Source organism: Protopterus annectens, chromosome 12.part0, assembly GCF_019279795.1.
Source record: "Protopterus annectens isolate FY-2018-M chromosome 12.part0, PAN1.0, whole genome shotgun sequence".
Taxonomy (NCBI): domain Eukaryota; kingdom Metazoa; phylum Chordata; order Ceratodontiformes; family Protopteridae; genus Protopterus; species Protopterus annectens.
The window spans coordinates 946220155-946244967 of NC_056746.1; positions in this window are offsets into that span (position 1 = coordinate 946220155).

The following is a 24813-nucleotide window of genomic DNA, read 5'->3' on the forward strand; positions in this document are numbered from 1 at the left end:
TTATTGCTTAATTTAAGTTCATATTGGGCTTTGAACTTCCTAATGGTTCCCTTGAGCTCTTTATAGTTTGAGAACTCTTACAAGCATTAAGCAATTTATTTTTCTTGACATATAATTTAATTATACTATTCCACCATAGGGACTGGATTCATTTTTAAATTCTCATTATAGTTGGTGCAGATAGGGACTACCTTATCAATACAAATATCTAAGTGGGTGTAGCAGAGGCATAGGCAGCAGCTTTAACAATGGCAGATGTTTACAGTGGAGTTTATTTAAATCATCAAGTAACTGGAGAACTGATTTTTCATTTGTTTGGCTATCCGCCTTTTTCGCATGTTTAGTACCTGCACGGTTCTTGAATGAAGTATCGTCTTGTGAATCCGGCAGTTTGTTTGTTTTGATTTAGATGTGTCTTTCACGCAATACCTTGCCATATTTTTTCTGAAACAGCTGCATTTTGACTTGTTTTGGCTGCTACAACTGTGCATACTAAAGCTTTGAAAGTGTTCTCATCGCAGCTTGGTGCTTTACCCATTGCTCAAGGAACATTTAAAAAAAAAAAAAAAAATTATTTTTCATATACTGTTGTTGCATTCTGTTGGCGTTGAAATGACAAGCAGTTTCTGTGTTAGATTTTTGACACAGAAATAAACATTTGGTTATTTAATATTAGAAATAACATTTCTTTTATTAGAAACGCCTTTGAAATTCCGCTTATTGCAGACTCCTAGTTGTTTCACTGTTTATTCATTCATTTATCATTTATTATTGATTCTTCATTATGAATTAGAGATGTGTACCCCTTACTACCTTTTCTGTTAAGGAATGGATATTATATTTGGTTGCAAGTATTACTTCATTTTATTTTCTTTTTAATCACAAGATTCTGTATAAGTTTTGTTTTACCTTATGAAAAGTTGTTTGCTAAAATGTATTTTAAGGGAAACAAACAGTATTTACACTTGATTAGGTTCATGAATCTTCACTAAGACATTCTTGGTTACTTTTATCAAGTTCATGTTTCTTTTTTGAAAACTTTTTTATGTTTGACACCCTGTCTACACTAAGTGGACATTTATTTATGTTTTTAATGCAATACAACTTTAAATGTGAATGTATGTCAGTGGGTTCAATTAAGGCAGCTGTTTGTAATTTTGTAACACCCCCCCCCCCTTTTTTTTGGGTTTTAAATTGTGTTTGATGATTTTTTCCTTTGTCTGAAGAAGTCTTCCTACTAAGGGAGATGAAAAGTGCTTTACTTTTACATTTTCTAATAAACCTTTGGAGTTTTACACCTGCTGGTTTGGAACCTTTTGGTTTGTTTTTTGACAGTTTGTTTTTCTTCAGTTTTGGAATATTTTATACTGATAGTCAGGTTATCAGGGCCTATGGATGAGTTATTATGAGCTTTTGAGAGGTCTGAAAGAATGTTTTTTCCATAGTAATTAAAGGGGATAACTAGGATTGTGGAACCTGGGGAACAGATAAATAAATAAAATTTAAATAATAAAATTTGCAGTAAATTTGTCAGTTATGATATTAGCTGATTCCTTTGTATCAGAGTTCAGATTATTTTTCCGGACTAGCTCTGAACATTGTTGGGAGTTAGTTCTTAACTTTGTGACACAGTTAAAGAAAGATTTGTAGTATTTTTTTGTTTTTTACTGGTTATTTTAACAGTAACCCATGACTAGGTATGGATATCACAGGATTAACCCACAGCTGATGTGGTTTGATCACAAGGGTGAAACCCTTGTTTACTCATGTACTGCACATGTGTATGGGTGTATGCTATGTATGGTATGTATAGCCACATGCTTTCACAGTACATCAGTGCCATGTAATGCAACAGAGGAGGCACAAGGCAAGGACGAGTGGACCTTCATAGCAGTCTGTGTTTTTTTATTTTTATAATTTATATATTTCTTTACTTGGACTAATGGAGTTACGTGCAGCATTAGTTAGCAACTTTAAGCGATTTACAGGAACAGCAAAAATTTTATTCTGGGCAGGGCAAAAACATGAGGAAAATTAGGGGCATTCTACAACAGGGTGGATAGTTGAGAGGAATAGTTACAGTCACAATGAACGATAGTCCTGCAAGTAACCATACCTCTGTCTAGTTTTGCAGAACATCTTTGTTTTTTCTTCAGTTTTACCCAGTCTCTCATAAAATATATTTAAGAATGGCATTAAGGAACATACGTTAATGGAATGTCTGGCTGCTCCACAATATTTGAGCAGTCAGACTTCTTTTTATCAATATATGGTTGGTTTACAATGGGCATTGTTGATAAGGCTTTCCAATCAGTGAACACATTTTGTAGTAGTAGAAGCCTTTATTGCTTAATTTAAGTTCATATTGGGCTTTGAACTTCCTAATGGTTCCCTTGAGCTCTTTATAGTTTGAGAACTCTTACAAGCATTAAGCAATTTATTTTTCTTGACATATAATTTAATTATACTATTCCACCATAGGGACTGGATTCATTTTTAAATTCTCATTATAGTTGGTGCAGATAGGGACTACCTTATCAATACAAATATCTAAGTGGGTGTAGCAGAGGCATAGGCAGCAGCTTTAACAATGGCAGATGTTTACAGTGGAGTTTATTTAAATCATCAAGTAACTGGAGAACTGATTTTTCATTTGTTTGGCTATCCGCCTTTTTCGCATGTTTAGTACCTGGACGGTTCTTGAATGAAGTATCATCTTGTGAATCCGGCGGTTTGTTTGTTTTGATTTAGATGTGTCTTTCACGCAATGCCTTGCCATATTTTTTCTGAAACAGCTGCATTTTGACTTGTTTTGGCTGCTACAACTGTGCATACTAAAGCTTTGAAAGTGTTCTCATCGCAGCTTGGTGCTTTACCCATTGCTCAAGGAACATTTAAAAAAAAAAAATTTCTTTTTCATATACTGTTGTTGCATTCTGTTGGCGTTGAAATGACAAGCAGTTTCTGTGTTAGATTTTTGACACAGAAATAAACATTCGGTTATTTAATATTAGAAATAACATTTCTTTTATTAGAAACGCCTTTGAAATTCCGCTTGTTGCAGACTCCTAGTTGTTTCACTGTTTATTTATTAATTTATCATTTATTATTGATTCTTCATTATGCATTAGAGATGTGTACCCCTTACTACCTTTTCTGTTAAGAAATGGATATTATATTTGGTTGCAAGTATTACTTCATTTTATTTTCTTTTTAATCACAAGATTCTGTATGAGTTTTGTTTTACCTTATGAAAAGTTGTTTGCTAAAATGTATTTTAAGGGAAACAAACAGTATTTACACTTGATTAGGTTCATGAATCTTCACTAAGACATTCTTGGTTACTTTTATCAAGTTCATGTTTCTTTTTTTGAAAACTTTTTTATGTTTGACACCCTGTCTACACTAAGTGGACATTTATTTATGTTTTTAATGCAATATAACTTTAAATGTGAATGTATGTCAGTGGGTTCAATTAAGGCAGCTGTTTGTAATTTTGTAACACCCCCCCCCTTTTTTTTAGGTTTTAAATTGTGTTTGATGATTTTTTCCTTTGTCTGAAGAAGTCTTCCTACTAAGGGAGATGAAAAGTGCTTTACTTTTACATTTTCTAATAAACCTTTGGAGTTTTACACCTGCTGGTTTGGAACCTTTTGGTTTGTTTTTTGACAGTTTGTTTTTCTTCAGTTTTGGAATATTTTATACTGATAGTCAGGTTATCAGGGCCTATGGATGAGTTATTATGAGCTTTTGAGAGGTCTGAAAGAATGCTTTTTCCATAGTAATTAAAGGGGATAACTAGGATTGTGGAACCTGTGGAACAGATAAATAAATAAAATTTAAATAATAAAATTTGCAGTAAATTTGTCAGTTATGATATTAGCTGATTCCTTTGTATCAGAGTTCAGATTATTTTTCCGGACTAGCTCTGAACATTGTTGGGAGTTAGTTCTTAACTTTGTGACACAGTTAAAGAAAGATTTGTAGTTATTTTTTTGTTTTTTTACTGGTTATTTTAACAGTAACCCATGACTAGGTATGGATATCACAGGATTAACCCACAGCTGATGTGGTTTGATCACAAGGGTGAAACCCTTGTTTACTCATGTACTGCACATGTGTATGGGTGTATGCTATGTATGGTATGTACAGCCACATGTTTTCACAGTACATCAGTGCCATGTAATGCAACAGAGGAGGCACAAGGCAAGGAAGAGTGGATCTTCATAGCAGTCTGTGTTTTTTTGTTTTTATAATTTATATATTTCTTTACTTGGACTAATGGAGTTACGTGCAGCATTAGTTAGCAACTTTAAGCGATTTACAGGAACAGCAAAAATTTTATTCTGGGCAGGGCAAAAACATGAGGAAAATTAGGGGCATTCTACAACAGGGTGGATAGTTGAGAGGAATAGTTACAGTCACAATGAACGATAGTCCTGCAAGTAACCATACCTCTGTCTAGTTTTGCAGAACATCTTTGTTTTTTCTTCAGTTTTACCCAGTCTCTCATAAAATATATTTAAGAATGGCATTAAGGAACATATGTTAATGGAATGTCTGGCTGCTCCACAATATTTGAGCAGTCAGACTTCTTTTTATCAATATATGGTTGGTTTACAATGGGCATTGTTGATAAGGCTTTCCAATCAGTGAACACATTTTGTAGTAGTAGAAGCCTTTATTGCTTAATTTAAGTTCATATTGGGCTTTGAACTTCCTAATGGTTCCCTTGAGCTCTTTATACTTTGAGAACTCTTACAAGCATTAAGCAATTTATTTTTCTTGACATATAATTTAATTATACTATTCCACCATAGGGACTGGATTCATTTTTAAATTCTCATTATAGTTGGTGCAGATAGGGACTACCTTATCAATACAAATATCTAAGTAGGTGTAGCCGAGGCATAGGCAGCAGCTTTAACAATGGCAGATGTTTACAGTGGAGTTTATTTAGGTCATCAAGTAACTGGAGAAGGTGTGTTTTTCAAAAGTCCATATACATGGAGTTATTTGGGAAGTAGCGCCAGTTTTAAAGGAAAAAGGTCATAAATATATTGTACAGTTTAACTTGTATGATGATATGTATGGAGCTATTCAAGAAGTGGCCATATTTGTGAGGACTAGATCAAGGATATTGGGGCCCCTAGTAAGATGGTTAAGTATTTATAAAAGAGAGTTAAAATGTATAATTTCAAGGAAATGTTGGAAGTGCCAACCACTGACAGTGTTGGTCAGACAGTTTGTTGATGGATAGTTGAAATCTCCTAGTTGAAAGGTGGGTTTAATGAGGATTTTAGCTAAGGTGTTAAGATAGCTATTATGCTCAGAAAAGGACATAGAAGATGTTCAATAAGTTGTTATGAAGTGATAATTAGTCCTGTTTATGGAGAGTCGGACAGCTAGGAATTCAAATGTGGCATCCCTGGAGATTTGTGAGGTGATAATATCTTTGACAAATACTGATCCTTCCCCCAATTTCCAGTGGATCTGAAGAGGAAAAGAGGGAGAACTTTCATTGCTCCGAAACCACATCTGGGTAACTTCACATGTATGACTGTGCTGAAGTTGCAGGTGACCCTCACGTTCAGACATTGTTTGTTTTTGTTAAGGCTACTGGCATTGAGCAGAAGCCCAATTATTCTAAATTAGAATTTACTTGGTTGAAATGTCCAGCAGTTGGACTGTGAATAATGAAGGAACTGTAGGGGCAGCAAAGGCTTCAGTCAGAATGTGAAAGCTTTGATAAGAGAGGAGCAGACTATTCCTGACATAGCAGGAAGTCTTATCAGCCATCTTATCCCAGGCTACATAGTGGATAATCTAGAATAATAATAGCTACATACCAATTATAAAAGGCAATTAGTTTGTCTTTGAATCTTGGCATCATTCTGGGTGATGGCAAAATACCACTCAAGACCAGTATGTTTCCTACCTGACATGCATGCATAGCAAGTTCAGTCATATCCTTCTGCACGTTCCTCTGCATAGAGTGCCTAAGGCCATTTACTTGCATGTGGACCACTATCAGGTCATAATTGTATTTGTAAGGATGAAGGGATCTAAGAGTCTTCTGGCACCAAATTGACTTAACTGTCACCATACTCTCATCTACTCTGGTGAGGGTGGTGTCTGTATGCCTGACAATAGAGTCACCTATTACTAAAACATTATCATGGATACATACAGGCTTACTGGGCCTTCCGGGCTTGGAGTCTACACCTTTGTAAGCTTTGAGGTACATGTACTTCCTGTGATGTGCAGAGTGAAAGTGAGTGCATTGCTGTGTAACTAACATCTGAGGTTTCTTAGTCTTTATCCTGTGAGGCTAGACAATGTTCTGTTAATGACCTCAGCATAAGTTAATTTAATGGAAGTGTTCTGTGGTGGTGGTGTGTGTGTGTGTATGTGTGTGTGTGTGTGTGTGTGTGTGTGTGTGTGTGTGTGTGTGTGTGTGTGTGTGTGTGTGTGTGTGTGTGTGTCATGTTTACAGAATTGCTCTGAGGTGAGAAGGTAGCCTCCAAGTTTAGTAAATACTTACACCACTCATATGTTTAAATCATTGTAAGGTACCAAAAAAAGTTTTCTGTAAACATGAGGCAGTTACTACACTGATTCAAATAACTACTTTAATCAGGCTGGCTTCAGAAGATGCAAAAGCAGACTGAGATTCCATATTGGCCAGTACAGATGAAGGGGAATAACAAAACAGCTTAATAACTTACTCTTGGTATAAAATAGAAAAAGATGATGATTTAAGATATGGCTAAAGGATACAAGAATATGAGCTGTGACTACTGTAGTATTCATAAGTAGAAAAAATGTAAACGTGGAATATAATTTAAATGAATAGTTTCAAGTGCAGTAACTTTAAAGCAAATGGTTTGAGTACAGTAGCAGCAAACCAGTCACATAGATAACCCTGTACTGTGTAGTGCAGTATTGTAGAAACAGTACCTTTAAATGCTGTAGCACTACAGCAGTAAGTAACAAACAAGAATGCAACAGCACCAATGATCAAAAAGTGCAATCAGTAACTGAGATAATAATACATGTCTAATATCAGTAACAGGCAAAATAGCAGCATTATCTTAGATATTGCCAGTACTGAGCAACAGTACCAGGGCAACAAGGAACAATAGTATTTGAACTAAATACCACTACAATCGGCAAAGCAAAAGTAAACAACAATACAACACCAATGAGGTACAATGGTAAAATATTATTTTAACTTAAATCATTACAGTCAACAAAGCAAAAGTGAAAAACTATACAAAACCAAGATTAGCATTTCCTTATAAATTTCCTCTGTCATCTACTTTTCTTTTGTGATGCAAATATACCTATAGATATATAACTAAATTTAACTCCTGTCCCTTTGTGTATCCCTCTTAGGTCCACCTCATGGCCAACATATTCCACATACCATCCTTCCCATAGGACACTCAAACTAACAGTCTGCACTTAGTACATCTAACTCGATCTACTACAACTCAAAACCACTGTCATGGAGCCAGGGACTTAGGTACCTTATAACTCTCATAGGCTGCAGTGTACACTTGAAGCTGAATGCATGTTTGGACAAGGTACATCAGGTATGTGTAGAGAGTAGAGCTGCTGCGCCTCTCCCCCATAAGGTTAGTGTGGTAGCCAGAGGGAGATATTGGGAGGGAGTGGGAGTGCAGTTTAGGGCTGTACACAGTGATCAGAAGTGAGATTTAGGTTTACAGATCAGTGAGTTGTTTTGGGGTTAGTGAGCAGGAGGGGAAAGTATGGTTAAAGAACTAGAGGGCAGTTTTGGTTAAGAGAAGGATGAAGAGTGAAATTTTAGGTTCAGGAAGCGAGTATCTTTAGATTTAGTAAGTAATTTAGGATTTGGGGATTAGGAAGCAGGAGGGGAGTGTTACAGTTAGGCTTAAGAGCCAGGTGGGAGTTTTAGGATTAGAGTTAGGGCTCTGGTATGGCTATAGGGTTCAGAAAGGACAAGTAGTGGAAGGACTAGTTAAATAAGCAGGAGAGGGCAAGTAAGAGTTAGGGCACTTGCCATTTAGAGCAAATGGCAACAAGTAACTGTGTTGCAAGCTATTAGCATGCAAACACTTGTAGCAGACCCCCATCTACCCAACCTTTCTCCTTCCCCTGTTCTGTTCCTTTTATGAATATTTAACACAACTCTAATGTTAACAAGAGCCAAGAAAATATGTATCCCTAACAAACCATTATTTTTTTAAAGTGTAGAGAAACTATGGATTAAGGTCAATGACTGCAGTTTCTAATACTCATTCATACTCCAGATTTTCACTTCATCCAGTTTAGGGTCTTCCTGGTATAGCTCTCAACTCTACAGACTTTTGCAGAATGTCCAGATTTTTGACTTATATTTTTGGTATGCTTTTCATAAAATTTGTGGTTTTCTGGCAAATCAATGAGAATAGAAGTCACTAAATAATGGCATACATTTGAATTTCAGACTTCATATCCTTCAGAAAATGCATGCCAACACAAATCCTGTTATACTAGAAACCTTCTAAGTTTATAAGATCAATATTTAAAATCTATCCCTGTGTTTGGGCCTTTGTCCCCCTCCCCCACCCCGTGAGTTTAGACTTTGTCCAGATTTCTTGTGCTAAGAGATTGAGAGGAATGCGTCCTGGCAGTCACTGTGTGCAAGTTAGGAAGCTAATTGCAGATAAGTTGTCAGTCATGGGAAGCACACAGAGAAACATCCCCCACATACACTTTTATGATTAGTTTGAAGGACTGACAGTTCACATACAGCATATCTTAATGCTGTACTTGCATACTGAATTAGATACTTAGTGAATAATTATATTAAAATTTTGAATCAGTAGTTATCTGAAAATTATGCTGACAAAGTTTCGCTACAGTATTGGGCTAATTCAATCAGTGGCTGCAAAATAATTTTTTGAAACGTTTATGTTTGCATGAAAATTGTATTTACTACCTGTATTAAATATTAATCAGTTGCAGTAATGAAAATAAACACTAGATGTTAGCCTTCAGTGGCATCCATTCAAGTATATTAGTCAAAATTAATAAACTAAAAAACTGTAAACTGTTGAGATTTCAAACTAAAGATTTAACTCTTTGCTGATGATATTTTAACAATAGGACATATAGATAATTTGTTAGAACATATAATTATTTCTATGAGTCAGTGTGAAGAAATCTCAAACTTAAGATTTAATCATAATAAAGCAAGTTCATTATTAATAAATAAATGAAAAATTCATACAAAAAATTTTCTAACTTTAGTTGGAATAGCAATCAAATGAAATGCCTTGGTATAATGATTATGTCTAATAGTAAATAAATGATACAAACAAACTTTCAGCAGGTTGTTGATAACATTTTAAGTTTAGTCACAAATTGAAACAAATTCTTCTTTACCAAGGAAGAACAATTAATGTTTATTAAGATGGTAATTCTCCTAAAATATTGTTTGTCTTACAATCTTTAGTACTATCTCCACTAAAAAAAATGATGAAGAAGATAAATAATATTCTACTTAAATTTTTGGCATCCTAATAAACAAGAGTTTTCTTTGATTGGCACAGAAAAGGTTACATACATACATACATGCAAATATTTCAAACATGGGTATTAATGCCCTTCTAGCTTGCTAATATACTAAAACACTTGTTCCCATAATGTGTCCAGGCTGTTCTTAAAAATATCTAAACTACTGCTTGCTTTAATGGAATTTGGTAGTCTGTTCCATACATCAGCTACTCTCTCAGAGAACCAAATGGTACACTTCTCATTCTTATAGAATCTTCTACATAGGTTGTCTGATGATTGTCTACCACTTTTTGATAACCCCAAACATTACCAGAGGTAGTTGTCTCTAAATGCCCTATATACCTGAATAAGACCTCCTCTTAGATATCTATAGGAGACACTGTACAAGTTTAGATATTTTAGTCTTTCATAATAACTTAAAATTTCATATCCATGGATGCCCTTGCTATATTTCCTCTGTACTCTTTCCAGTTTACTCATGTTTGTTTTCTTATAAGGTTTCCGTATTGTTATTCCATACTCAGGTTTTGGTCTAATGTAACTAACAAACAATGACTTCATCATTTCTGATTTCCTAGACTTTATAAAGATTTTTATGCAACCTATAGTTCTATAACTACCACTAACCAATTTGGTGATATGATTAAAAAAACTCAAAGCTGGATCTACCCATATAACCCGGTCCATAAATGAGTCTACAGTTTCAGTCATGGTGTGCTTTATTAAATATTAACCTTTTAATTTATGTCTCACAAATCTCATATGCTTAGTTTTTGATGTATTTATCAGCATATTATTCTCCTGTGCCTAAATGGTCAATTTGGTCACGTTATTTTTGCAGGCATGCCTTATCTGTAACACATGTAATCAGTTTACCCAATTTCAGGTCATCTGCATATAGACTGTAGAACACCTCAGATGGAAAAGTTAGGTCTGAAAGATACAAACTAAAACAAGTAAGGGTCCAGGACAGAGTCCTGTGGGTCATCCTGACTGTAACCAAGAATTTCACTTGCCCAATTGCTGTATGATACTTGCCATGTCCTATTTGTAAGCCACACAGCTATCCATCTTGTCAAAAGTACATTGATACCTAATTGTTCTAATTTATTAATCAGTGTTTTGTGTATGACCCTGTCAAATGCTGAATTTAAATCTATGTAAATTACATCACAGCACAAATTGTTCATTCATAACTATTATAATGTAATAGACATCGTATTACGTGTTGTAATAGATCTGTTTTCAACATATGCATGCTGATATGTGGTTTCAAGTACCAACTTATCCAGTTCTGACAATAACATATCCAATAGTACCTTCTCCATTATGTTTTCACAAGATGAAAGTAGACTTAAAGGTCTATATGACTCTGGGTTTGACATACTCCCCTTTCCCTTAAAAGCAGGTTTAATTACCACATGTCATCAATCTTGAGAAATTTCACCATATGTATATGATTTATTGATTAATAGATATAATGGCACTGTTAAGTTTTTGCTGAAGTGTTCTCAGGTCATTATTACCAATTTTGTCTCCTCCCTGTGCTTCCTTTGGATCCAGTTTGGGCAGTATTTTTTCAATATAATGTAATTTGATTCCAGTATCTGAGGTTACCTGAATGTCACTAGGACAACTTATCACCCCCTTAGTGGAGCCAAACTGTTTTGCATAAGATTTTGTAAATATATATATAATCTGTTGTGTCTGAGAATAAATTTTAGAATCTGTGCATAGTTTATCAGTTTGTGTGTCTTTACCCCTTCCACATCTTGTGTATCTATAAAAATGTTTCCTATTATGCTCAATATCGTTATATTAATTTACTTCAAATTTTTCTTGATCGTATCTCACACTGTGCTTGATTTTTATCCAGCTTGTTTATTTCAGTTTTCAACATTGTAGTTCGACCTCTCTCTCTTCCATTTCTTATATTTTGTCTCTTACCTTAATCAGGTATCTTGCTCTTATGGAAATATATCCCCCTGTCATTGCATGCCTAGATCCTGATGTTAAACATTTTTTTGCACTCAATTTCTCTTTCAAAACTTTGCACATTCCATCTGTATTTCTTTCACTGAACACCTCACTCCATTTAGTTTTACATAATGACATTTTTGCTTCCATATAACCTGTGATTAACCTTCTGTGCATTGGTTTAGATTTCAGTTTGGCAGAATTATCTAGCAATAAATTAACGTTTATAACCCCATGATCACTGCACATCAACAGTGGTAAAACTTGGCTTGAAGTTACAGTAATTTTTTAGGAACACAAACAATGTCTAGCATGTTCCATTCCAAGGTAGGTTGTTTTGCAATCTGAAACAATTGTTGCTCCTGAATATATGTTGCAAATAATGTCCTTACCAATGTTGTTGAGTCAATATTATTCCAGTCTGTTTCTGGTAAATTTAAGTCCCCAGTAATATTATTCTTCCCTCCTGTTCTCTATGCGAGAAATGTATGAATTCCTTTAGGTCATCTGCTCTTGACTTTGGTGGTCCTTACACTCCAACTATTGTTATATGTTCCAGGGTTGTCTTTATTGTCAGAGTTACACAGTCTATAGTACTGGTGTTATCAATGACCATGTAATAATCACAAGTCTCATAATTGTCTTTAATCCTTATCATAACACCTCCACCTAATTTTTTGTTAGAATGTCTGTTACAGTAAAAATATCTCTACCCTGACAGAACTGGTTTGCAGTCATTGTTCTTTAAACAATTTTCACAAACAATAACAGCATGTCAATCTTGTGGGAATTTAGCAAATTTTCCAATAAAAACACTTTATTATTAATAGTTGTAGCATTAACAACCATCAGAGATGCATCAAATGTTGCCATCTGTGAACTGTTAAATTTTCTACCTGGCAAAAATTGTTTCTAGTGTTTGTCAAATATTGCAAAATATCTGCTGCAAAAATTCTCTTCCCTGATCTTGACAAATGCATGCCATCCTGTCTGAATAAGTGTGCCCAAAACTAGGCTTGGATGCTCTACACATTTCCATTTTTTAAAACAAGACATTTTTTTCTGTATAGGTAATTACCCAAAACATCTTTTTTATTTAGAGTGACCTGACTATCCTTTCTATATGTGATCTGTGAAAAATACACCCTAATGCCAATACAAGCTATGCTATCTAAGAGAGCTGTAAGTTCCCTACTAATAATCACAGAGTCTTTGCAGATGAGATCATTTGTACCAATATGAATAAAAACAGGTTTGTACTTCCTTACATTAAGGCATTCCAAGGCTTGTCTCACATCTACTATTTTTGCTCCTGGCAAGCATAACACTATTCGATCTTCGTTATCTTCTATGAAAATGTAAGTATCAGTTCCTCTAATAACTGAATCTCCAGTTACAAGAATATTTTGTCTGACTAGATCTGAAGAATCTTCAGCTTCTAATACAGTAATATCTGCTCCATCAGTTGTTACAAAGGGATGATCTTCATCAACATTAGTCTTATTAATCCTACTGTTTTTATTGCATATTAAATTTACAAGCCTAAAATTTTCATCCAGTTGACGTAGTACATCCACAGCTTAAGACATGTAATTGACATCTGTCTTTTTTCTTTTTTCTTGCAATAATGGTCTTCAATCCTTCCATATTCAGTTTTGATTTCTTCCTTTTCACCTGCCCCTTGCCTCTTTTTTCTAACTTTTCTTTTGGAAAAATGATGCCTTTTTCTGTAGACTGAAGGTTTTCTGATAGAAAAATTTTATCATTCCCTGTAATTTGTATGCTATATAACAAAGCAGTGTCATTGTCAATACATATTCTCTTTACTTTACAGACATTTATCAGTTTCTTTTTCTTCCTTCTTATTTGTTGTGAACTTCTTCCTTTCATTCTTTTTTGTTTCCTTCTAAACACTCTGAACCCTCAGACTGCCGAATACTTCCATCCAGAATTCTAAAGTTTTGAGCACCATCATATCGTTTCATAGGGAATGAATGATCTTTACAGACAAGAGACACTTCCTTTCCTAAATGTGTTCTCTTTTCTCTTTGACTAACATTATTTATCTCACTACTCCAGTGATTAATATATGTAACAGCAGTTCTCCAAGCCGTCCTAATTGCACAAATGCAATTATCATCTGTAAGTCTAGATTTACTTCTAATAAATGGTAATCAAATCATCCAACTTTTGACATGAGGAACACAGATCACCAGTGTTCATACCTCTCAATCTCTTAGTGCATGACATCTGGACAATGTCCAACAAAACAAGGGGCCAAAGGCCCAAAATAGAGGCATATTTTAAATATCGTTCTTATAAACTTAGAAAGTTGAAAGAATAACTGGGTTTGTTTTAAAGGTACATTGTCTGAAGGATTTGAAATCTAGAATTCAAATGTATGTCTTTATTTAATGACTTCAATCCTCAGATCATCCCAGTGATTTGCAAAAAAAAAAACACAAATTTTATGAGGAACAGACCAAAAATATGAGCCAAAAATCTGGACATTCTGTGAAAATCTGGAAAGTTGAGAGGTATGCCAGTGTTATCAAGTGTTACTTTTAAATATGCATAATATCAAGGTCTAAATACAATCAATATTCTGAGATTGGTTAATTTTACAAATATTTAGAGATTTTGTGAACACATAGATTAATAAGGTATTCAACTTAGATAAGAAATTGTTCCCCAAATTATTGGAATTCTTAATAAATATCAATAATGCAATGAAAAATAAATCATATTTGTCACAAGTTTATAAAATTCTAAAGTTAGATTTCACATATTTAGACAATTCCTATTGGAAATTCTCCTCAAAAGTTAATAATGAAGACCTCTCTGAACAATACAAGAAAATAATATTAAAATCTACAGATAAAACTACATCTTTGTTATATTGGAAAATGTTCACTTGGAAATTCTTACACAGAGCTTTTGTCACTCCTAACAAAATTACAATTATGTATAAATCAAATAGAATTAAATGCTGGAGATGTGTTTCTGAAATAATAGATTGGATGCATATGGTATATGAATGTGAAGTCATCTACCCATTTTGGAAAGAAGTTAATAACTTCATTCAAGGCCTGTGGTCAGATAGATGTAATATTTCTATATCTTTAGTTTTATTTAATGCTCCGATTCCTGAGATAATTCCGAAACCCAAAATACCTCTTCTTTGGTCTATTAATGCTATAGCCAGAAACGTAATTACTAAAAATTAATGTTTCTAAATCTTTACTTTTATTTAATACTCTGATTCCTGAGATAATTCCAAAATCCCAAGTGCCTCTTCTTTGGTCTATTAATACTATAGCCAGAAAATGCAATTACTAAAAATTGGAAAAGTAAAGTTACCCTTCTAGTGTTGAATTTATTAGTATGGCAACAATTGCTTGCAGTAGTGAATAGCATACTATAAAGATGAGAACTTCTAATATTACACATTCATATAAATCTTGGTTTAAACTTAAAGACTTGCTTGAAAAATATTAATTGTTGTTGATATGTATAACTTTAATGTACTGATTAGCTGTGGACCTATGTAAATAGTTATTTGTTTTATAATTGGTTTGTTTATTGTTTTAAAATCAAATAAAAAAAATAAAAAACACAGAAAACTGTAAACTGTAAATGCGGCTCTGAACTTAGAATAAAATTCATCATTGTACACACATATCTCAGTTTACAACATCTTCCCAATTATGCTTCAAATTGTTGCTCTGTCCTTCAAAACTTGTTATGACCTAGCAAATCACTGAAGATTGCATTCATTAAATAATGCCAGAGCTCCAGACTTCTTAATGCAAGTCCTATTATCATTTAAAATTTTTAAGTGAATAAGGGTGATATTTAAAGTGTTTTTGATTTTAGGCTTTTGCCCTTCATTATGTTTAGCTTTGTTTCCAAATCTTGAGCTATAATATTTAAAACTACAATTTCTCTGATGGGTGACATAAGAAGCCATTCCCAAGAGACCAGGACAGTATGAGTTTCACAGCCAGTACTAACGTTAACATTTCTGCTTTTAGTCGAGACTATAGAAATAATCATAGCATTTACTTAAATTGGATCCTGGCATCTGTAAGGCCCAGCTTCTCAAATCCTACTATGTGTAAGCAGAACAGACCTTAGTCACTTCCTTCTCAGCTATTCATTTAAATCTCTCTTAGTGAAAAGTTTTGATGGCTTACTTTAATTTAGGGCTTAATTGACTAAGAACTTGTGAGAGAATTTTGGAACCATGCATTGAAAGAAAAATCACTGGCAAACTAACTTTCTGGGCCTGTCCCTCTTACCTGATACTGAAAGAGATGTGAGACGGAGGTTTGTCAACTGCTAGGTGTTTTCCTCTTCAAGTTAATTTACAATAAATCAGTAGCACAACAACTGGGTATGTATTGTGATGGTTCAGCACTTTAAAATGTCAATTGTTAATAGTACAGAAAGTCCACAAACTAAAGATGACGGGCTGTGGGGGATCAGTGCCTTAAAATGGCAGTATAGTAGGCCCACAAAGTGAGCATGTGCAGTGAGGGTCCAGCACTTTAGAATGACATTCATTAATAGTGCAGTGGGTCAGTGAGAGGTACTAAAACAAACTACAATCATCACATTTCAGCATTTCTCATCTGGAATGACATGCACTTACCTTTTATAAATGTACCCTATAAATGAGCATCTTGAAGTGTTATCACATCTCAGATGACCTCCCAGCTACGAAATCCTGGAGCTGATGAAAACTCTCATTAATTTCTCCACTTGTGCTGCTCAATGCTGCCCCAACATCATTCCTTTGTTTTATTTAGAATTTGTTAATTGAATAATCTGACTGAGCAAGAGGCCTTTATTCACAGGGAGACCAAATGAGTACTTGACTGCACTACCTACCTGCAGATCACTATACAATGGCACTTGGCACAGAGGGTTAAGGTTTTGAGCTATCATTCTCATGGTGCAGGTTTAATTCCCTCAGTTCTCATTTATCTTCTGTGTGACCTGGAGCAAGTCACTTAACTGGACACTTTTCCTGGGTCACCCCTTAAAACGGACTGTGTGTGTCCAGTGGATCTGATTAACAAATAGGTATTATTATTATTATCAATGAGTAAGTATAAATTACATGGGACACATACTCAAATGCATATATCAGTTTATTTATTTGCATTTATTTACTGGGACTGTCTCGCTGGGTCATGCAAGACCCCTTTCTAGAGGAAGCCTGGGAAGAAAAACTCCAAAAATATATTTAGCAAGAGAAAAACTTACAAAGAGATTCTAGCAGACACTTTCTGAGTGAAAAAAGTATTTTAAGTATACTGATTAACAATTAAACACAGACTAGTTGTCTAGATGCATGTGACAAGTAGAATTTGTCAAAGAAAGAAAAATGAAAAAAGAGGGGTTACAGTAAGAAAGGAAGCAATTGGGATAAGCCAGTTGTAGAAGAGTGGGTAAAGGAGTAAAGAAGAAGACGAGATAAAGTGTTAAATGCTGACAAAAATCCTAATTTGTAAAATGTGCAAAAATCTAGAGTATTCAGTGTAAACATGGGTGAGGGAGTTAATTCTCAAACAAACTGATATGGTATGTGAGAGATGTATTTACACAACATCAAAGGAGGCAAAGGTCTCACATAAAAGTACTCCTAACGTCAATAAGGTTGTCAGTAGTAAACATGCTGCATCCATCACGCACAATTCAAAGCAGACATGTAGACCCACATATACTGAGGCACTTACATGTAACCTTCCTAAACCACAGAGACCTCCTAGACAAAGTACACATAAGAAATTCCGTCAGGAGCCCCAAACGCACTCTTTCAAAACAACACCCACATCAACACATAGAGCTACATCTCATGGAGCCTCTACCTCTAAGCCCATAAGGCAAGTCACCACACAATCCAGCATTCTAGTCATTGGAGACTCCATTGTGAGACACAGTGATGTCCCTCTCACCAGGATGAGAAAGTAGAAAGTTACAGTCAGTTGCTTATCAGGGGCTGGGATCCACCACATTACGCATGCACTCAGGTCATTAGATCACAATTACCAATATAACTCAGTCATAGTCCATGTGGGAGTAAATGACCTGAGACGTACCTCCCTGGACTATATGAAGAGAGACATCATAGAGTTCTCGAAATATGTGTCTCAGGCTGGTATGAGCCTAGCACTGAGCAACACTTCACCTTCTCCTAGGATGATGCCACAATACGAACAAAAAATGATTGACTTTAATAATTGGCTTAGTTTCTGGTGTCATTGTAATGGGTGCAATATTTGTCAGCATGGAAGGAGATGGTCAACAGACTATGCTGCTTTGCCAGAGATGGTCTGCACCTCTCCCCTCTAGGCTTTCGAATATTTGCTAAAACATTATTTTCCCCCATAGTGCCTTTTTTAGACAATACCAAACTGAAAGTACTTCCGACATAGCAAAGCAAAACCAAGAAAATTTAAAGGTATTACTGCTCAATGCTAGGAGCCTAAACAAAAAACTCCACTCCCTGGAAGCTCTCTTTACCCTAGAGAATGCTGATGTCTGTGTGGTCTCTGAGATGTGGTTTAAAGCCGCAGACAGCACACCAACAGTGCAGGGTTATAATGCCTTCCACACATTTAGACCAGCTACTTCACAGGCAGGGAATAAAGGTGGAGGTGTCTCTATTTACATCAAAAATAAATATGCTTCAAGGCTGGTCAAACAGGACAATGCACTTGAGCTGCTCCATGTTCAAATCACCATAGGTAAAATCCAATATCACTTCCTTGAAGCTATAGGTCCCCCTCTATGACCCAGGAAACCCATACCATGTATTTAAACTTATTAGAAACACTAACCATCCAACCCAATACCATATTCATGGGTGACTTTAATTACCCCACTATTAACTGGGAATTCTATATAACATCAAGCGTTCATGCACAGAGATTCCTGGATTTTGTAAACACAAACTCCCTGGAGCAGATAGTCAGTACACCAACCAGGCGTGCAACCATACTCGATCTATTCCTCACTAATATGGGAGAGTGCTGCAAACCCCCTACAGTAATCCCTTCCCTGGTAAGGTCAGGCCACAAAATGGTCTCCTTTGAAGTAAAAATAAAACCTGGACCCCCAACTAAACTGGGAATATTCAGGAACTATTTTAAGGCTAACCTCCTGCTATTAAGTGAGAACCTGGCAAAATTTGAAGCTCCTATAAACCCTGAGAACACTTCTGCCTATGCAGAACTGTTCACAGAAACCCTGTACAAGCATGTTAATAGCTGCATAGAGGCAGCTTTTCCCACCAGGAAGAAGTACAGAATTAACTCAAAAAACAAGTCACCCTGAAGGAATCACAAAATCAATCAGATGTATAACAGGAGGAAGAAAATTCTGGCAGAAATTAGGAGGTGCAGCACCCAACAGGATAAAAGTACTCTCATTAAACTAAATAAACAACTCAGAGGACAAGTAAAGTCTACTAAAGCCAAATTGAGGTAAGTTTGGCCTCCCAGGCCAAGGACAACCACAAAGCATTCTTTAGCTATGTCTGCAACCTCAATGGCAATACACAATTGTGTGCAGAGCTCATTGTAAATGGAGCCACCAATACTGAGCCAGATGATATAGCAAACCTCCTGGCTGATACATTCAGCTCCAACTTTACTCTTCTTTCCCCCTCAACCTTCCCTCAGGAAATATCATCAAATATAACTCCCCCTAGTATCACTAGGGAACAGATCCTTAATGCTCTCTCTAAGACCAGGAACACTGGATCAATGGGCCTAGACAATATCCCAGGATGCCTTCTAAATAGCACGAAACATGACCTATCAGGGCCTCTGGAATTACTATTTAACTGTAGTCTCTAAACAGGCTTTGTGCCTCATGAATGGAGAGAGGCAACAGTCATCCCTCAGTACTAAGGTGGACCATCTACAGACCCTGCAAACTACAGACCCATAAGTCTCACTAGTCCTATATGTAAAGCCATGGAAAGAATTATCATGGAGATGATCAATAGATATATAGTAAACCTCCAGACACTGGACCCAACCCAGTTTGGTTTCGTCAAGGGCAGATCAAGCTGGTGGACTTCTTTGAGAAGGTCACCAAAGCAATGGATGATGGCAAAATCATTCATACTGCCTACCTTGACATGGCCAAGGCATTTGACACAATATCCTACTTGGGCATTGCTGACAAACTCAGGAGGTTAGGTACAAACCTGTATGTCACCCACTGGATAGCCAACTGCCTCACAGACAGGACCCAGGAAGTTAGAATTGGGGAGTCCACCTCTACAAAGAGGCCAGTCACAAGTGGAGTTCCTCAGGGATCAGATCTTGGACCTCTCCATTTTGTCATTTACTTCCCTGAAGTCAAGGCCAATGTCAGTGGTTTCTGGCTGATTAAATTTGCAGATGATTGCAAATTAGGAGCTGTCACTGAATCTTACACTGACACAAATGTTCTCCTGGAGGGCTGACACAGACAAACAACTGGTGTCAGAGTCATGGACTAAAACTAAGTGCCAAAAAATGCATAATAGTATCCTTTGGGAAGTCATCCATCCCTGGTAACTACCATATTGACAACACAACCCTTAGAGTTGACCCAGTAGTCAGGAACTTAGGGACACCTATAGATAGTAATCTAGTCTTTGATCATCATGTGTCCACAGTGGTGAGGAAATCATTTGATGTTGCGCAACTTATAAACAAAGGTATGGCATCTAAGTCCAAGGAAGTCATTGTTCCACTGTATTTGGCATTCATCAGACCTATCATTGAGTACATTGCCCCCTTTGGTATGTACCTAACCAGACATATCCAACAACTGAAATGTCCACAGAGGCTCCTCACTAAAAGAATATGGGGCTTAAGTAATATGTCCTATGCAGACCACCCCAAGGCCCTATCCCTGTATTCTGTCTCCTACAGGCTTTTGAGGGGAGATCTATGCCTGGCATACAGGAAATTGTCAGACCCCACTCTGATGGACCTCCTGCATATCCACAAAACAAACAGTACCAGAATTACCTGTTCTAAAGACTTAAACCTTGCCTGTGATATAAATAGGACCTGCTGGAGAGATTGGTATATATCCCAGAGACTACCCCACCTATGGAAAAGGCTCCCCATCCATTTGAAGCAGAGTTCCTCCCTAATCCAATTCAAGTACAACTTGGACAATTGGATGGGAAACTGGAAATTCATCCTTGGTTTGGCACCTATGTCTCTGATGCAAACAAGTAACCTATAAATGGTTCATCTTCCAGGCCCATGCTTAACACTTATCAAGGGTATTAGAACTTGTCAGAGATTTGGGATGCATGGCTAGGCTTAAAAAAGCCGTTGTGGTCATTAGCCTAGTAAATACCTATGAACCTATGAATCTATGAACCTATGATTACATTGTTAATCTGCATGATCAAGGTTAGAGGAGATAACAGGTTAAGGGTGTATATCAACTGTTATAAAAAGAGAAAAATTCTACATTTCTTGATGAGGGTATAAACTCTGTCATTATAAAGAAGAAACAGTGGGGAAATGACCTGGAGACTAAGAGCAGAGGCAGACTTTATTGTTAAGGAAATGAGTATGAATTTATTTCTTGAATTGTTTTGACTTTGAAGTTGTCTAAGGGCAGATGGCATCTGATTCCAGAGTTTGGCCACATGGGATGAGTACAAGACTTCACCATATGAATTTGAGGCCTTGTGCAAGTAGGCAAGGTATTTGTATTTAGTGTGGAGTTCTCTTGTGGGGCCACTTCATCAGTTAGATTAGAGAAGGACATTTGGATGATTGGGGCAACCATTTAAAAACAGACATTTTAAATGCTTGCTTAGATGTAAGCTATATTAGGAAACCTAGTTTAACAGTAATTTGGGGTGAGCTGCATTTAGTTTCTACAGATCTTAATGGATAGCAAATGTGTCAAGGGTGCTCTTGCATGAGTGTGGAGGCACAACAGATGTAATTAATAAAAATCCTATCTGCAGCCATTCTAGTTGCAGAAGTGATAACAAGACATGAGGTTTTGAGGGATCCTGCTCTCCATGATGGGGGTAGTACCATAACATGGCAATAGAAAGGATGGGAGATATTCAGTTTCTGAAAGGAAGAAGGAAAGACAAAGCTGACAGTAACAGAGAATGTTCTGGAGTGACATCCAGCCTGATTCCTGTGTAAGCTGCACAGGTGGGCATCCCTAAATGTAATTAATATAACTGTTTGTGTTTGATTATAGACAGATAACAGTCAAATAACAGACAGACAATAGAGGTTCTGAAAGTCAGAAGAATGACCAAAGTAACCCTTATGATGGTCACCTTTGAGGAGAAGGTAGGAGAGCCTGTTCAGCAGTAGAGAAAAAACCCAGTTCCCAGTTTACTATGAGCTTTTTTTTTTTGTTTTAACTGCTGCTGATGCTTATTCGGTGTAGGTCAGTAGATTATCAAACTTGAATCCCAGGTAACTGAAAGAGTGTATTTGGTCTGTTACAGTGCCTCTGGAAAAGAAACAAAATTAGTGATTTTCTTTTTTTCTCCTACTGTCCTCAGACAATCTACATTCTAAGGCCGGGGACAGTGTGGAATGTATATGCTGCTGACTGCTTCCACTTGGAGATTTTTTATTTATGACCTATGCCTTGGTATCTACCTCCTGCATTCAAGTGGTACATCCAAGGACTACTTCCCTCTGTGGACCACACCTCCCCACAGGGAACACCTAGATGAAATTCCTTCCCCACCCATCACTGCCAGCATCTCAGATGCCCAAGCAGTTAATCAAACGTTGGTCAGCTGGACCATATGTTCATAGTTAGATACTAGGTAATTAGTCCACAGACTATTATAAGCCTAGGCAATAACCCAACAGTGATGAAAATTGAGAATCAAACTCTGTATCTTATCTCTGTGAAGTAAAGACCTTAATTATTAATAAGTAGAGGGATGCAACCATGACTATGACCCAGGTGACCTAGGTTTTATTAATGGTTCAGGTTCTGGAGCTGGCATGGATGCTATTGATGAACAATGAGGCTTTTCTGATTCACCTCTGTTCTGGATGAAGGTATGAAGGATGTGCTGGAAAGGGTAGGTCATTCTCATAGTCCCAAGGGAGACTGGGACATGGTACAAATGCTGATTTGAACTTGCAGGTAAGATTGGTAGGTGTGACCACCTTAGACGAGGGAGGGGAGAACTGCCTCTATCCAAGCCTCATTGCATAGCATTGGCCTATCCTAGAAACTCTAGTGTCTAAGGGATAGGACCTCCACATCCAACAGGTTAACACTTCTGCATGTGGCTGTTATGTACCTTGCTTGCCAACTTTAGAGGAACTGACCGGTGAACCTAGCTGAAAGGTCAATCTGTTTAATGCTGCGCTGGTACATAAAGATTGAGGTAGCATAAGGGCTCATGAGAGACACTGTGACACAGCAGAATAATATATCTTAACTTGCCATAGTAGCAGTATCTCAAATTTTATATGTTCAGACAACCAAACGGATTATTTGGAAAGGGTGTCACATGCAAATCTAAGTTTAATGCAGGCATAAGCAATGACATTTTTTTCTAGGTATGAGATAATTAACGTGAATAAGCATTAACTGTTTTCTGTGGGAGTCAACAGCTGGCCAAAAATATTACCATGAATTTTATATCTGATATAAACTGAGGCAGCCTCACTTTTAAAGATTGTCTTTCTTGATGGAAGCATATTTAGGAATGCCTACTTAATGAGTTTAAGACATTACTCAATGGTACAGCAGACAACTGTTCAAAAACTGGAAAGCTATGATACGATGAATATTTAAAATACTCTCTGCGTTTATATGCAGGAGTTTTAGACCTTTGCTGTCAGACCAGTGTCTGTCAGTGGAAGAGTTGATACAGTACTTTGGGATAACATCACTAGGGAGTTTAGGTTTTGAGTAATTATCATGACAGAGTAATAAAAGGAAAGGGTCTGGTGGTCTCAACTTCCAGTGGGAGAATCTTTCATGATTCATACTGAGGGTGGGGTGTCACATGGCATCTCCGTAACAGACACATATACTTCCTTTCAGCCTCATTTCCTCACTGTAACATAAGGACAAATCATGAGACAAGTGTAAAATGAAGACAGAGGGTGCTAGCTACACCCATTTGTACTATTAATGTAAAGATTCCTGCCAGTGTCATGCCCAGGGTCTGTTTCCTCCCCCAAGTCACATCAGAAAGGAGAGCGGGCTTTTACCTGTCAGAATCAAAACATGAGCCAGATCTGCAGCTTGAACTTTTGCCAGTACCACAGTCAAGAGACATACAGTGGATATAAAAAGTGTACACACTCCTGTTCAAATGCCAGGTTTTTGTGATATAAAAAATGAGACCACGATAAATCATTTCAAAACTTTTCCCACCTTTAATGACCTATAACCTGTACAATTCAGTTGAAAAACAAACAAATCTGTTAGGGGGAAAATATAAAAAATAAAAAATGTACAATATGTTGGTTGCATAAGTGCACACACCCTTAAACTAATACTTTGTTGTGTGTGCACACCCTTAAACTAATACTTTGTTGAAGCACCTTTTGATTTAATTACAGCATTCAGTCTTCTTGGGTACACACATACATCAATTAAAGAGACTCTGATTAACCCCAAATAAAGTTCAGCTGTCCTAATAGGATTTTCCTGACATTTACTCAGTTGCCTGCTACAGCAAAAGCCATGGTTCGCAGAGAGCTTACAAAGCATCAAGGGGATCTCATTGTTGAAAGGTATCATCCAGGAGAAGGGTACAAAAAATTTCCACAACATTGGATATCCCATAGAACACAGTGAAGATAGTCATCAAAAAGTGGACAAAATATGGGACAACAGTGACGTCGCAAAGAACTGGATGTTCCTCCAAAATTGAGGAAAGGACAAGAGGAAAAATGGTCAGGGAGGCTGCCAAGAGACCTACAGCAACAATGAAGGAGCTGCAGGAATTTCTGGCAAGTACTGGTTGTGTACTACATGTGACAACAATCTCCCATATTCTCCATATGCCTGGACTATGGGGTAGGGTTGCAAGACGGAAGCCTTTTCTTACACAGAAAAATATCCAGGCCCAGCTAAAATTTGCAAAACAATACATCAAGTCTCCCAAAAGCATGTGGGAAAATATGTTATGATCTGATGAGACTAAGGTTGAATTTTTTGGCCACAATACAAAAGGTACATTTGGCACAAAAACAACACTTTGCATCACCAAAAGAACATCATCCCCATGGTGAAGCATGGTGGTGG